Below are 16,004 nucleotides of genomic sequence, written 5' to 3'. Positions count from 1 at the left end.
CACAGATTCTGCAAGGGGTGTGTAAACCTCTTAATGTCATCAGTTGCTTTGTAAATCCGTCTTGAGACATTGATTGTTACCAAACGCTACTTTTTCTGGAGTTTAGTCCACGTAAACAAACAGCAGATAACTTGTAATGAGAATTAGAAAAAATAAATGTCACAGTGCAACAATTGCAAACCCTGGAAAAAGATATATATTAAATATATTTGGGGATGAAATGTCTTGGAGGGCTTCATTGAGTCTTGTTTATGTCGTGACGTGAAGCATGTCATTGTGTAAAATTGATTGTCAGCTCACTCTTCTAAAGGTGAGATCTCATCACTATTACTGACACTCATGATCATTGCATTTACATCAGTGCTGATCACAGAAACGCTGACAGGAGCGAGGGTGATAGATATATCAAAGAAATGTCTCATTATGTCCAATTTGATCCTGTATCACTCACAGCAGTTGCTCATCCAATGCTGCGGTTCCTTCCCATTAACGCTCAGCGAAAGATCATTGTTCCTCCACCTACCTGTAATTCGGTTTTCTGGATAAGCCTTGATAAGATCAACCACCCTAGAAGACAAAACAAAACAAATACTAAGCAACAAGCAATCAGGTGTATTAAATCATCACATGTTCTGCAGCAGATGTTACCAATCCATCTGCTCCGAGAGCAATAATTATGAGCTGTAAGAGAGATTTTTCAATGCCCGAATACATAATTCATTTACCTGATAGACATGGGAGCCATCTATATATTGTTGAGCCATTTAGATCATTGTGTGTATATGCATGTAAACATAATATACAAAAAACAAGATTCAAGATTTACGCATGTCAATTAATAGTAAAATTCCATGAAACTGAATGGAATAATACTTACATATTCAAATTATGAAGTACATTTTTTAAAGGAGCAATAATGATTTTGCTCTCGGGGTCCCCCTACAGTTGGGAAAAAATAATGTCCTCAACTACTGTCGTAAGCTCTGTCATCCTACAACAGGGGATGCCATCGCGCGTGCATTTGTTGACATGACAGCCCTGATAGCCCTGAACTAGTGATGCGTGGGTCGTCTCATAACCCGCGGACCCCGTATGTCTATTTAATGGTCGCGGGTGCAGGGCGGGTTGTAAAAATATATACAGTGGTGCGGGGCGGGCCAAATAACTTCATAAAAGCGTCCCCGCGGGTTGGTGCAGCACTAACAGTTCCCCTGAACACTGCAGGAGGAGTTCACATGCAGGTGTTCTTCTGGCGTCGCGTGTGAAATGTCTTCATCAGGTACAGTCAGTGACATATGTTTCAGCATGTCGTATGAATATAATTTCGTGGGTTTTATTTTTTTCAAACGCCAAATAATCACGATGCTCACGTTTACAAGCCAGTGTCATTATAGTAGTCTATTGGTTAGCGTTTTACAGAATCTATATGATACTTCAATTCAATGTTTGAGTGGTAGCTCACCGTAACAAGCAGGACAGCATCGGTCGGGCACGCCTCCTTCAGCTCACGCCGACGAGCAAACGCTGGTCACATGTTGACCCTCGTCCTGCCTTTAATCACATCACTTTTTCGTTTCCTCTTATTGCTTTCCTCCAACAAAACCTTTTCTTTCTTATTTGTCTGTGCTGCTTCGGACATGACTATATTATCCGACGAACAAAGTTGGGCTCGCACGTCCGAATTTAAGGAAGTGTGTGTGTTGGTGGAAGGGACGTATATGACGTAAAGCAGTCGAATTTTGTAGTTCTTTTTTTTCTCGGGTTACTACCCGAAACCCGAAGTTTAAAAGTACGATTAAAAACGATACAGACGCCGTCAGGCTATGGCAGACGTGTCATTCATCCTATTGTAAGTCGATGTATCATCACAAGAGTCTTGAAAATATATTGTAAAGGTTGAAAAGATACCTAGTGCTGATTTAATAAAAAATGTTGTATAAATATTAATGGAACAAGGGAATTAACCATTTAGATTGTGATTTGTATTCAATTAAAAAAATATGAATAAAAATGGTTAAATTTAAGTTTAAGGTTTAGTAATTTATAAAATTAATACTATGCAAGGATTATTCAATAAAATGTTGATGAAATTTTACTATTAATTGAAATTAGTAAATCTTGAAAAAATCTATAAACATAATATTGTGATATTTTATTTAAAATAACTGTTTTCTATGTGAATATATTTTAAAATGTCATTTATTCCTTTGATCAAAGCTAAAGTTTCAGCATTACTCCAGTCTTCAGTGTCACATGATCCTTCACAAATCAGTCTAATATGAGGATTTACTGCTCAAGAAACATTTATGATGATTATTATTATTATTATTAATAATGTTGAAAACAGTTGCACCGCTTCATATTTTTGTGGAAACCGTGATCCAAATTTTTTCAAGATTCTTTGATAAATAGAAAGTTCAGAAAAGTTATTTATAACTATTTCTCTCAGTAACTGAAAGCAAACGCGCAAGTTGATTTGTGCTTACATGTTTCCTTTTAATATTCATGTGTTTGAACATCTCAATTATGGTTATGTCACCTACATACACTATAAAAAGCAATCTGACTGCGTTGAGCACTTCATTATACATAATTACCATCCGTCTAATGAAGATGAGCTGCGCTGTCAGGACTTCACTTTCCTCAGAGCCGCCTGGGCTGTAATAACCAACATCACACATAAGAAAAGAATGACATGAAGACTGCTTGGTGTTTATGAGATTTACCTTGGATGTCACATTATTAAATGCAACAAACGTGCTGCGCCGCGGCCTTCACAAGCACACAGGGAAGAGCAAGGACACATTTCTGACAAATACGCAGAACAAGCAGCAGAACCGCTGTGACTGTATAAAGTCGGTTTCATCAACCCAGCAATAAATACTGATTACAGCTGCAGATCTGATCTACAGATGACTTTATAGTGTTCTGTCAAAGCTGCAATAACATTCAGTGCATGTTACAAAAAGAATTTAGTTATATTTATTATAAAATGGATACCGTCAACTTTAAATTCTGACTGAATGAGATGCACAAGGTTGTAATATGCAGATAAACATGCTTGAAATTTTAATGTGCTAAGTTGCACACTGCTTGTAAATGACCTTTAAACTCCCTAAAGCTGTTGTTTCATCCAAATTATTAATATGAATACATTTATTTAGCATAAGAGTCAGTACATGTATTTTACCATTATATTTGTGTAGTAAAATAAATTAAATGAAGACAAGATTAAAAAAAGTTGCTGATCATACAATGCAAACTTTTTTTCCAGTACAAATATCTAAACATTCTTAAACCAAGACACAGAAGTAAATAAGTTGTTTTTTGTTTAAATTAAAAATCTGCCAATGAGGTCAAAAATGTAATATTTTCAAATCAGCAAATTTTTGAAGGATCATGTGACACTGAAGATTGGAGTAGAATTCAGCTTTGATCTCAGGAATAACAATATTCCTTTAGGAGGACCTTTAACAATATTGGAGTTTTTTTAACTTAATGTAACAATTGCAGCCTTGGTGAGCATAAGAAACTTTCAAAAACATTAAAAAAAATAAAAATCACAACCTTTTGAACAAAGTCTATCATACAAAGAAATTAAAAAATAACTCCTAAGACTATAACATAAAACCATGCTCATAAGAAACACAGCAGGCCGTGACACGTGTGCTCAAGCGTTGCATTAAACCACAGCGGCTTGACTGTGCTGGTAATAAAGGCTCAGTTTAAGGGCCACAGGCTCTCAGCGGAGGGTCATTAGAGCGGCTGCTCGTCTGCCTGACATCTCATGTCCATCTCAATGAGACTGTGTGAGTGTGTGTTTGCGCACACAACAGACACACAAGGAAGTTAAAACTCATATTGTTTACTAGTAACTCAGGACAGTGTGAATATAAAAAGAGCCTTGATCTGCTAAACACTGCGACACTGATGACTCAAATTCCTGCGAAACAATTGTCAACCATGCTCTTGTATTTAACTTTTATCATACAAACACCAGAAATGGAAATCTTATTTAGGCCTAAATTGAAGATGCATGCATTTCAGTAGAATGATCTGTAGATAACATTTCCACGCATTTAGATGAAAGAGTTTTAACATAAACGAACAAAATGTTAAGCATATTTGTCAGTCCTACATGAATGAAACAAGATTTCTGTAATAAACTAAATGTGTATTAAAGGGAATCTATTATGCAAAAGTTTGAACAAATGTGTGTCTGCAGTGTGTGTACACGGGTTGGGCATCGAGAACCGTGAAAAAAATAACGATTCCATTGGAATCGTTTCGAAAATTAGTTTTCGGTTCCGATCATCGGTTCCAAACGGGCAAGTTTTGGTTTCCATGGCCACCTGATTTCCGGTGCTTGTTCTTTTAGCCATGGAAGCCCGGTAAACGGCGCTCTGAAGTGTGGATTTATTTCACTTTTAAAAAGCCTGTTATGGCACAGTGCAACTAGTGTTGTCAAAAATATAGATACTGAAATATCTGAAAAGATACGATAGCCTGCTCAGTTTCTACAGTATCGATCCCAGCTGCGCCCTCCTCTCCTCTCCTCTCCTCTCCTTCTCTGACCGACAGCGAGTTGACGCGCAGCCGCATATTCTCACTCAGACCGGTTAACCCTCTGAACACGGCGAACGCGCGTTCTGCTGGACTTTTCCTTACGACAGTGTGTTAGTGTTAGTGTGTGTGATCGGTCTGAATTTCAAGCGGGATTGCACATAATTCTACGAATCCCTCAGATTTCAGGCTCACATCTGAAGCGCACACACACATACCGTAATAAAGCCCCCTCTGACATACATGTGCAAATATTTGCTTCTTTTTCCAGCTTATTATTGGTCAAATACAATCAACCAAATTCTCAGTGCACATTTTGAAGAGTATTAATGTAAACACCGTCGTAAAAATTCAGGAAGAAATGAAGAATGAGTAACAGGAACAGTGTTCAGGATCCATGAGTGCGGCAGTTCTTAAAGGGACAGCAGTCATTTGTTATTCAAAGTCAAACTACAAAAAGACAAACGATCACACTGCTCTTGACTGATCAACTTGTGTAACTTTAATGGTTTTATATGAAACTATTAAATTTTTTGCAAAAAACATTATCCAATGTTATTTTAAATTTAATTAGCCACTTTGCATTTTTTAATTCAGTTTCTTACCTGAATGTTAGACCTACCTGAAAAAATAAAGCAGTCTTTCATTTATATATGTTATTCTATTTTATTTATTTGTGCTATTTTTTGTAATATGTTTATTTGTTCTTATTTAATTACTGTTTAGTCGTCTTTTTAAATTCAATTTACCATTCGAAATCAAGCTTACTTGTGCTGTGTGTAAGCTATTGCAACACAATTACCCCATTGTAAAAAATAGATTGAGTTAGCAAATATTTGTGAGAGAATTTTAATAGTAATTGATCAATGTTTATATAGGAGACTTTCAAAAGACAGACAAAAAAAAATAATATAAAAATATCTAACTGACAGTCTATGCAGCTTTTTCTGCATAAAAACCTGGATTAGCATAAACTTTTTATGGATGGATTATGTAAATAGATCCTATGTTGCAGTTTAGTACCCATATATACAGTTTTTGAGAAAAAAAATGAATTTCAATAAGCTGCATTTGTGTTACATTAATGTTAGCTTGGATCATTTTTGGTAGACCTTTGTTCATTTAATTTCAATTGGCTATTTGACCGAGCCTTGTGTTAACTTGTACAACATGTATCATTAGTAAAAATGTCATTAGTGAAAATAAAAGGATTTTAACTGTGTCAGGCTCAGACACAAATATCTTAAAAGGGTGATGAACTGAGAAATCAACTTTCCCTTGAGGTTTTGATATATAAAAGGTTGTGGTAATATAAGAATATCCTGCAAGTTTCAGAGCTAAAAACTTAATTGTTAGTCAAAGAAAAGCATTTATAGACACAATGCCCCTGAAAACGATCATATGCCTATCTTTACGTCATCTGTTGCAAAGCACCGCCTCTACAGAATAATAATCACGTGTGTTTCAGTCGCCCCGCCCACAGACCCATGGAGCTGTTCGGATCACGCTAGCTAGAAGCAATAAACATGCCGAAGAAGACAGCAAGATATTGTGGAAGAACAGAGTCGCCGCATAAGCTTCCTTTGGATCCTAATATTAGGAAAGTGTGCTACTTCATTTATTTTTAATGAAGTTCCAGCTCCGGTGAGGAAGACATGTACGCGTGTTCGCTTCATTTCACTGCGGAACCGTTTCTAAACTAGTCTCAGGTCGAGCTGGATTTGCAGACATATTGAGATTAAAACACAATGTTATGCCTTCTATATCGGATCCAACAGGAATGGTGAAACACACTTAGTGAGTAAAACGTCTTTTTTATATGTAATATTAGTCCCGGGCCAAGTAGTACAAAAATAATATTTCAATCAATTGCGAGTGGATGAAAAATAAATCATTGTGTTTGTTTGATAAAGATGTTTACGAGCCGTGATTGAGAGAATCATTCCAATTGCCGCTTTCAAAACAATCCCTCCGTCATGTGAACTGAACTGACAGCGGAGCTGAAGCTCATTAAATATGCAAATCTTATCCAATCCTAGCCGTGGGCGTTTACTTTCAAGCCCGATCCACATGCTAGGCTTAAAAATAATAATTAAAAAAAAACAAACAAAAAAAAACACAAAAAAAAAACGGAGGCACGAGCTGTACAGGCTCCGCCCTCGTCTGGAAAGTGGAGGAGCAGCAGCTCATTTGCATTTAAAGATACATGCACATCTTATCTACACTCTAAAAACTCCAATTAATAAAATGTTGGAAGAGCAAAAAAATATATGTTGAACTAATTTTCTTACTTGTGCTTAGTTAAGAAGACATATTATATTAAGTCTGCTCAAATATATTTGAAAAACATTCAATCAATTGATATTTTCAAATCCAGTTAACATTTAGAATTGCAAATGTTGACTGGACCAAAAAACGCGATTCCAGTCAATATTTTATAAAAGTAGGCTATATGGCCAACACAATATTTTACACACAATATTTTACTATGGTAAATAGATTTTTGTTTGTGCTGTTGAAATGGGCTGTTAGAAACATTTGATAATAGCCTATATCAGAACAATATTTGTGAAATTAGATGTATTTTCGATGTTTTGTTTATGATGGTAGCCTATCATTAGGCTATAATGAGATGGATCCTACAACACTTACATATTTAATATTCATATATAATTCATTAACATATGTAGTTAATTGTGGCATTTAATCTGCCTAATTTTAATGAATACAAGAGCTTGTTCGACTACGCGGAAGGATCTGTATCGCTCGTTTGATTTCGCGGAAGGATATCTGAGGTACTTGTTTGATTTCGCGGAAGGATTGAGATCAAAGGACTTCGCGAGGTTCACCACAGAGGCAGCAGTAGGTATTTTGAGGATGCAGTTCACGCGTCAGGTAAGTGTTAATGATTATATTGCAGACAAATATGTCGAACATATTAGGCTTGTGTGGATATTTAACGTTAGAAGTGAAGTAAGAAGTAAATTAGAAGTAAATATATCCAAGGGAAATGGGGATTATTTAGGCCTAAGTGAAGTCTACGTCAAGTTCACTCGTCATCGAATAAATGATTTACGTTACGTTAATATGGTCTTTAACCATGTTTAAGTAATAATACATAATTTTGTTTTAAACTATAATACTATATAATGATATTAGATTTAATCTCAGCTTGTTGTGTGCTATTGTGTCAGACAAACTTTCTCTCATTAGCTAACGTTATAGGCCAAGTGGTGATTTTTAGACAAGGAAATGTACTGAAACATGTCAAACGTGTAACTTAATGTTGGCCAAATAATGTACGCTATTTAGGGTTACTTGGTTGTGTTAAACGTGATTTTTTTAATAAATGTGAAATTGTACCGTAAAGTTATGGGAACAAAATAACCACGAATACAATGAAAATGTTGCTTATTTAACCGTCCTCACAAATGGGACGAATTCTAAACAGCGTAAGAGAAAGAAAGCTAGCCATAAATTACTTTAGTTTGCAACTTTAGTTTAGTCACACATGCAAGTAAATTCTTAATATTGATCAAATGTATAAATAATATAATTTTTTTATTAATTGTTCTCTTTCTTTCTCCAACAGGGTGTGACCAAGATATCCATTGATGGTTTGTCGTCGCAAAGTTTCTCATCCATTCTTCTTAAAGGGATAGTTCACCCAAAAATGAAAATTCTGTCATTTACCCTCATGTTGTTCCAAACCTGTACGAGTTTCTTTGTTCTGCTGAGCACAAAATAAGATATTTGTAAGAATGTTTGTAACCAAGCAGATGGTTAACCATTCACTACCATAGTAGGGGGGGAAATACTATGTTAGTAAATGGTTGCTAATCTGCTTTGTTACAAACATTCTTCCAAATATCTTATTTTGTGTTCAGCAGAACAAAGAACATTATACAGGATTTGAACAACATGAGGGCGAGTAAATGACAGAATGTTCATCTTTGGTGAACTATCCCTTTCCCAGCTGAAACACTGGCAAGTAGCAAGAATGCTCCACTGTATCTGCTTTGACTGTGTGTGTATTTTCAAAACTAAAGGTGCATTAAAGACATTAAAGAAAAGTGACAAGGGCTTTGGTCATTTTTTTATTATTTAAAGAAATTTGAAATTAATTCTTATGAAAATGTATGACAAATGTTATAAATGCAGATGATACAATGTGCTTTAATTTGTTTTTATCCTCGCTATAACGTAACTAGTTCACCTGCAAATTCTAGTAACAATTAAAACCATTTAAAAATGAAACCACTAATTAAAATGTTTTCGTTGAATTAATTATAAAAACAGGTTGAGTAAACGTACATTTTAAAGTTGAAGTCAAGTTTGAGCCAACTAAAAATTAATTCAATTGACTTTAAAAATAATTGAGCAAACGTACGTTTTAATGTTGAAGTCAAGTTTGAGCCAATTAAAAAATATTAATTCAGGTAACAATTTCTAGAACGAAATTGACTAAACGTAAAAAATCTGTGGAACTAGTTACTAAATAATAATTAGTTGAAAGCACTAGAAATTTTTTACAGTGTACATCATTACATAAAATGCACAATAACAAGGTTTATTATACTGTAAAATTATGATCAACAAATCCAATTTCTTTCAATCGCACGCTTTACCTAATTGACTTTTGTCACGGTTTTCACAATTAACAGATTTATGCTGATTCGAAAATTTAAATTAAATAGATGAAAATGTGTAGAATCTTACCTTATTCATTTATTCATGACTGTCTTTTTCAAATGTGGAGATTTTATGGATCAAATGTGGAAATGTTTATGGAGATTTTATATGCAATTCAAATACACAAATCTTCTTTTTGTGAGAGTTCTTTTTGACTACAAAACCGCAACATCAAACCACATCACAGTGGTGTAATCCAATGAAGAAAGCGCCAAAACCTTATTATTGTTGAATTTCAGGAGACTGCGAGCACTGAGGCTCGAGCTGCGCTCATAATTGTTTAATTGAGTCTTCATAATGCCTCCTAATTGCAGCACACAAACCCACATCCAGAAGACAAACGACTGCTCGGCCAGTATAATGGGCCTTATTGCTCGTAGTATTTCTCTTGCGGCTTGTGTTTTGCTAAAAGGTTAGAGCTGCTGATTATACGGCTCGGCAATTGCTCGCATTAAACCGAACAAAGGATGAATTCAGGCAGTGAAGGTGTTGTGCACCTGTTTGGCTGGACTGCAGCTGCGCTGGATGGACGAGAGCAGCCGCTTACTGTGATATCGACACTGAAACACACGAGTTTACACTGGGGATCATTAGTGAGTGACAAAATTAATTTCATTAGAGCATAATCCATGTTCTTATGAAAACCCTTCTTCAGTTAATTGTTGTGCCCTACAGGGCTTTTCATACTTACACTGTAAAAAAAAGTTACAGCCTGAAATATTTGAGTAAAATTGACTTGGATTTTTAAGTAATTCCAATTTGAATTATGTTAAACTGACTTAAAATTAGTTGCATCTTGTATAACTTATTAAAAAAAGTTGAACCTTTCTTAACTTATTTTGATGAGTTAAAACTGTAAAAACACATTGTCATAACTTATTGAACATAATTTTTTTACAGTGTAGTTGTGTCCCAATTTGCCTACTTATACTATGCCTTAAACAGTACTATTTTTGTGTTAAAAAAGTACATACTTTTGAGTGTGTTGCAGAAGAGTAGGCAAGCTTTGGCACACACTAATTTGTTGTAATTGCGTCTTTAACGGACAGCTCTGTCGCTTATATACCTGCATCCTGTCCCCATTTAAACTGTCCTGTCAATCATCTTGTCACAGTTAAAATCCTCCACGTTCAATTCAATTTAATTCAGAGAGAAATAGTAGCACATTGCTCTGCCATTCATGAGTCTTTCATGTAGAGACTCTCCTCAAGTGTTTGAAATTTGCATAAGGATGCATTTAAAAGGTAATGAGCAAACATAAGGGTGAGGTAACAACACATGGTTCAAAACTTTCCACACATGCCAGGATGACAAAATTTAGTGTATTTACCAGTTGCGATATCAACACTTTATACACATTTTTTTTTTGCCAAAATAAAAATGAATAAATTAAAATCGTATCCTGAAGCTCAACACACAGTTGTCTTCATTTTAAAATAGTGAGACTAAATGATATTAAAAGTGTTGATGCAGCTCTCTCTCGCATTGTGGTCTTTGATCTGGAGCAGAATGATGAGCTGAAAACGAAAGTTTAGAGCGACACACATTCGTTGCGTTTTACCGTAAAATTAGTTCCACGTCTTTATTAAAATCAACACATTAATGTTTTAACTCTCATCCACCTGCAGTTTTTGGGATGTTTACCCACCTAAACCGCCGATATAATCGCAATCTGCTCATACTCCGAGTCCTTACACAAAAACAAATTCTTTCTGCAATATCCGTGTGTAGTTAAATGGACTAAACGAAGCATCGAGGCAGATGATTTTGCCTCAAGGATTTTTTGAATTCGATTAACTCGAGTTATTCGATTAATTGTTTCAGCCCTACTTCTGAAGATTACATAATGCTGGGTTATCCTAAAGTGATAGTTCAATTAAAATTCTGTCATCCTTTACTCACCCTCAAGTGGTTTCAAACCTGAAACATTCAAATGGCAACATATGTTAACAATGGGAATTTAAATGTAATCCCATTAGACCTGTCCCATAGACCTGTATTGACAAAAGACCAAATGGCCGAAGGCCACACCCACCATAATAAAGCAAGATATCTCTAAACTCTTTAAACATTGATTATGTTCTGGTTTACTTCTGTGGGGTTGAGATATTTGTACCAGTCACACTGAGACATTTCCAGTGATATCAAACACATAATACTGTATCGTGAGGATTAACATTGCAACAAAGAGATAGTGGGTGTATTTTCAGTGATCTCAGCATGAGAGGGGATCAACAGAGAAAGATGTAGAATAAGTAATACTGAGGTGAGACTAGCGTCTCGAATGGTGCGTGAGGAACAGTTCAGATGTTAATTTCCTTCGTTTTCTCAGAGAGTCCTTGTTCCTCGATTACACATTTCGGCATTTGCTAGTTTTTTTCCAGTCTTACACCAACTGTGCCAAACGAGTGGCACACTGGAGCATATCCTCAGCTGCTGTCCAAAGGCTTTGAGGGATGGCCAGTATCGCTGGCACCATGATCAAGTCTTCAGGGATACAAGATACAATCACAGCAGCAATTCAGAGCAGTAAGTGTCAGTATCCCTCGAGGCATACCATCACCCTTTTTCAGAGCTGTGGAAAAGGCACATCAGCAGCTACGCTTACCAGGTAAGCTCCTCTCCAGCGCAAGAGACTGGCACCTCCAAGTGGACTGGGAAGACAGTTTAAGTTCCTGAATCACATCGCTACCACTTCACTCTGCCCAGATGTGGTGATTACATCAGAGTTTACTTTGGCAGGTGGTCATAGTGGAGTTTACTGTCCCCTGAGAAGACAGATTGGAGGAGGCAAAAGAGCACAAGAGAGCCAAGTTTCCAGAGCTGGTGGAGGAGTGCAGGAGCAGCGGATGGAAAGTACGCAGCAAGTCAGTGGAGGTCGGTTGACGGGGCTTTGCTGGACAGTCGTTACTCTGAACACTCAAGCTTCTAGAAGTTAAAGGACAATTGTGCAGACAAGCCATAAAGAACATCTGAGGCTGCCGAAAAAGCCTCACAACGGCTGTGGATCCGAAGGGGGATCCTTGGAGTACCACACCTCTTGGACACAGGCCGGGTCGCCCAGGCAAGGGCGTCTGTTGATTAAAGACCCGAAACACCTGTTGATCATCACTGCTGATGTGTCCAAGTAGCACCAGATGGTGTATGTTAGAACTGGCTTCATGAATCATACTTTTTTTTAAAGTCACTGACAATTTATATATTAATAGCATGTCTTTGTCCAGATCAAGTAGAGGAAAAAAGTATGGAATCACTCAATGTTGAGGTAAAAAATATGGAATCATCTTTTAATTTCCTTTTCTAAAACAAATACCAGGACAAGTCTAATTAAGTGCTAATTAATGAGCTTAAGTTAAAAGGGAATGCTTACACACCTTTACGAGCTGTTGGACATGGCCCCAATAAGACAGTTGTCAGTTGAAACAATAGAAAGGATTATAAAACTCCTTCAACAAGGAATTTCAATACGGAGTGTGGCCAAAGAAGTGGGTTGCTCCCAGTCAGCTGTGTCTAAAATTTGGTGCAAGTATAAAATGAATGGGAAGGTTATGAAAGGGAGACAGTATTTAAGAAAAAATACAGACAGACCAAGGAAGACGTCAAAGCGTCAGGATAGAAAACTCAAAGCAATATGCCTTACTTGAAAATAAAAAATGCACTACAAAACAAATGAAAAACAAATGGGCGGAAAAAGCACTTACACCAAAACAGAAGAAAACAAGGTTACAGTGGGCTAAGGAGAAGCAATCATGAGGTGTGATGATTGGATGAAGGTGATTTTCAGTGATGAATCACGAATCTGCATTGGTCAAGGAGATGATGCTGGAACTTTTGTCTGGCACCATTCTAATGAAACATATGTCATAAACAAAAATGACTGCCTGAAGAAGAAAAAAAACAATTTTCCCAAATCATTTATGACAGGTAAAGGACAAGCGGAGTTTCATTACCTCAACTGTCAATGCACAGGAGTACATTTAAATTTTGGACACTTCTCATTCCATCCATAGAAAATGTCTTTAGTGATGGTGAAGTCTAGACTGGGTAAACCCAGCCTGATCTGCCGGCGATTTGATTTCGCCCGGCAACTCAGTCTGGAAACCTGTACATTCATTTCTACAGCTTCTGTTACACTTTAGCAGGAACCAATCACAGACTGGCTTATCCACCTGGCAGATTTAACATGATGACGGATGAGAAATGATGGGTTGTTGCCTGTTGATCACGCCTCTTGTGGTCTGATTGGTTAAGGACTATCCGATTGCGTACAGAGTTATTCAAATAATGCTCGTTGATCACTCCTCGTGCAGTAGAAACTACAGAGCAGACTCCCCAGACCAATGTTCATTCTTGGTCCAAATTGAGCTTGGTCTGGTGATAGCCAGACAAAGGCATGTCAGTTCTCAGGATGACAATGCATCTTGTCACAGAGCGAAGAGTGTTAAAGCTTTTCTTCAGGAAAGGCATATTAACTCAATGACATGGCCAGCAAACAGTCCAGATCTCAATCCAATTGAAAAATGATGGTGGAAATAAAAAATAAAAAACGAGTCCATGATAAGGCATAAACTCCAAAGCTGATCTGTCAACTGCTATTGGAACCAGATTGATGGGGAATATTGTTTTTCATTAGTGAAGTCCATGGCATGCCTGGCATAAGACAGAGAAGGAGCAACAAAGTACTAATTGGGATTTTGTTGTTGATGATGATTCCACTTTTTTTTTCCTCAACATTGAGTGATACCATACATTTTTCTCTACTTGATCTGGAAAAAGACATGCCATTAATACATAAACTGTCAGTGACTTTTTTTAAGTATGTTTCATGAAGCCAGAACATTAATCTATTGAACAAAAAATGTGTGTGTCATATCTTTGAATTGTTTGTTTACTATAAAGTAAAAAAAAGCTGGCTGAACATCCTCTAAATGTGAAGGCGAACGCAGCACGCGACCTGCTCTAGCTTAGCACATCCTTATATTATATATTGCCCTACCGACCGTACATCAAGTTCATCCAAGCAGATTTTCACACAATAAGAATCACAGTTTCCACAAAAATACGTTTTCACTGATAATAATGTATGCAGCAAATCATTATATTAGAATGATTTGTGAAGGATCATGTGACACTGAAGACTGGAGTAATGATGCTGAAAATTCAGCTTTGATCACAGAAATAAAATGCATTTTAAGATTAAATAAAATAGAAAACCATTATTGTAATACAATTCCAAAATTTTACTCAATGTACTTTTCAAAAACATAAAAAAATAAAAACTTACCCCCAAACTTTTGAACAGTAGTGCATTCCTTGATTTCTCCCAAAGTCTGTGTTTCTGTTCTGTTTTATGAAAGATACAACAAAAGTCTTATCAGTCTAAAGTCATTCATTCCATCATTCATATTTTAATTTCACTATGCTAATTTGGCGGCATCATGCAAGATGATGATTAGCTCACATGCAATTTCTACAATAAACATGCAACATATTTATCTGTAAGGATAATACAGATAATACGGAAGACTCTTACTTATGCTTCCTGGGCTGACTTGTATAATCTCAAATCATCTTTTCTATTAAATTACACCAGATGTCTTTCAAATGCAATTGCAGCTTGGCGTAAAGTGCTCTAAACTAGCACATAGAGGCCAATTTCTTCAGCCTGTTTAGACCACGTCAGGCCGCACACCCATCCCTCTCTCTCTCTCGTGCCATAATTGTGCCCCATAGGTCCGCCACATACTATTCATTAGATTAGAAAGAGCAGCTCGCGCTGTGAGGCGAGATGTAATCACATTGTTACAGTCTGCACCAGTGCACCCACCATAAAGACAGCTATTTACATGCAAATTACTAGCACAGATTTGTCATTAGTGTCATTACCTGTGCCCCACTCGACACGCCACAGTGCTGTGGTGTAGCTATGCAAATTCAATTCGCTTTTTCTAATACGAGTAAGTGCCACAAGACCTGATCCTTCGCCCTCAATCAGTCACATGACCTCACAAATACACAATTACCAATGACGTCTCAGAAGCAAACGAAATAAAGCTAAATTCTAAAATTGATAATCCACCAACATTAAAAGAAAGAAGAAAAAAAAAACGCAATATTTTCCAGCATATTTTAACAACATTCAAACGAGTGAGATATTGCGTTTATACAACAGGCACAAGTGTGTAAATAAATCAGAAACAACAACGGAGAATCTCTAAAATCTTTTTTGTGCAGAACTTTTTCCTTCCGCCACAGATTAACCTCAAATTGAACAACTGAGACAAAGCCTGCACTAATTCAAAATAAAGCGTCACTTAGAGATAGTAAGAAACCTCGCTTCATTGAAGTTTATTGCATCATATAATACAATAAATGTAGTGTATTATGCTATGAGAGAGAGAGAGAGAGAGAGAGAGATGAGACTAAATGCCTATTACCTGCATGCATCTGATATAGCACTCATTGTTCAGGTTGATGTCCATAATATAGATATACCAATTATAAAATCCGTTTGAAAGCGATAGCTTTGTCTTTGTCCTTTTTAAATATAGAGGGAATGCATCGACGTCACTTTCCCGCCGTAACACGCCCCCTCAGCCGGGGCTGAGTGGCAGAAGAGCTGCTGCGTGACTGGAGTTAATGGAGGAAAACACAAGTAGAGCAAACGATCCTTACAACTTACCAAAGATTCAGTGATCCATGGATAATGACATTTTAGGAGCCTCATTTCGACAAGAATGTTTATAACT

At 36.6% G+C, this 16,004-nt stretch overlaps 1 long non-coding RNA gene across 1 annotated transcript; it reads right to left on the bottom strand.

Annotated features, from left to right (window-relative positions):
* Positions 1 to 521: 521 nt before the first annotated feature.
* Positions 522 to 15,265, bottom strand: LOC137082580 (uncharacterized). Its single transcript, XR_010906369.1, has 3 exons — positions 15,142 to 15,265; positions 14,540 to 14,598; positions 522 to 567 (listed from the first exon to the last, which is right to left on the bottom strand). It is a non-coding gene; the product is annotated as an uncharacterized lncRNA (long non-coding RNA).
* Positions 15,266 to 16,004: the final 739 nt, after the last annotated feature.

This window comes from Pseudorasbora parva, chromosome 7 (genome assembly GCF_024679245.1).
Source record: "Pseudorasbora parva isolate DD20220531a chromosome 7, ASM2467924v1, whole genome shotgun sequence".
Classification (NCBI taxonomy): Eukaryota; Metazoa; Chordata; class Actinopteri; order Cypriniformes; family Gobionidae; genus Pseudorasbora; species Pseudorasbora parva.
The sequence above is the reverse complement of the archived record's forward strand: the minus strand, read 5'-3'. Positions and strand labels throughout refer to the sequence as shown.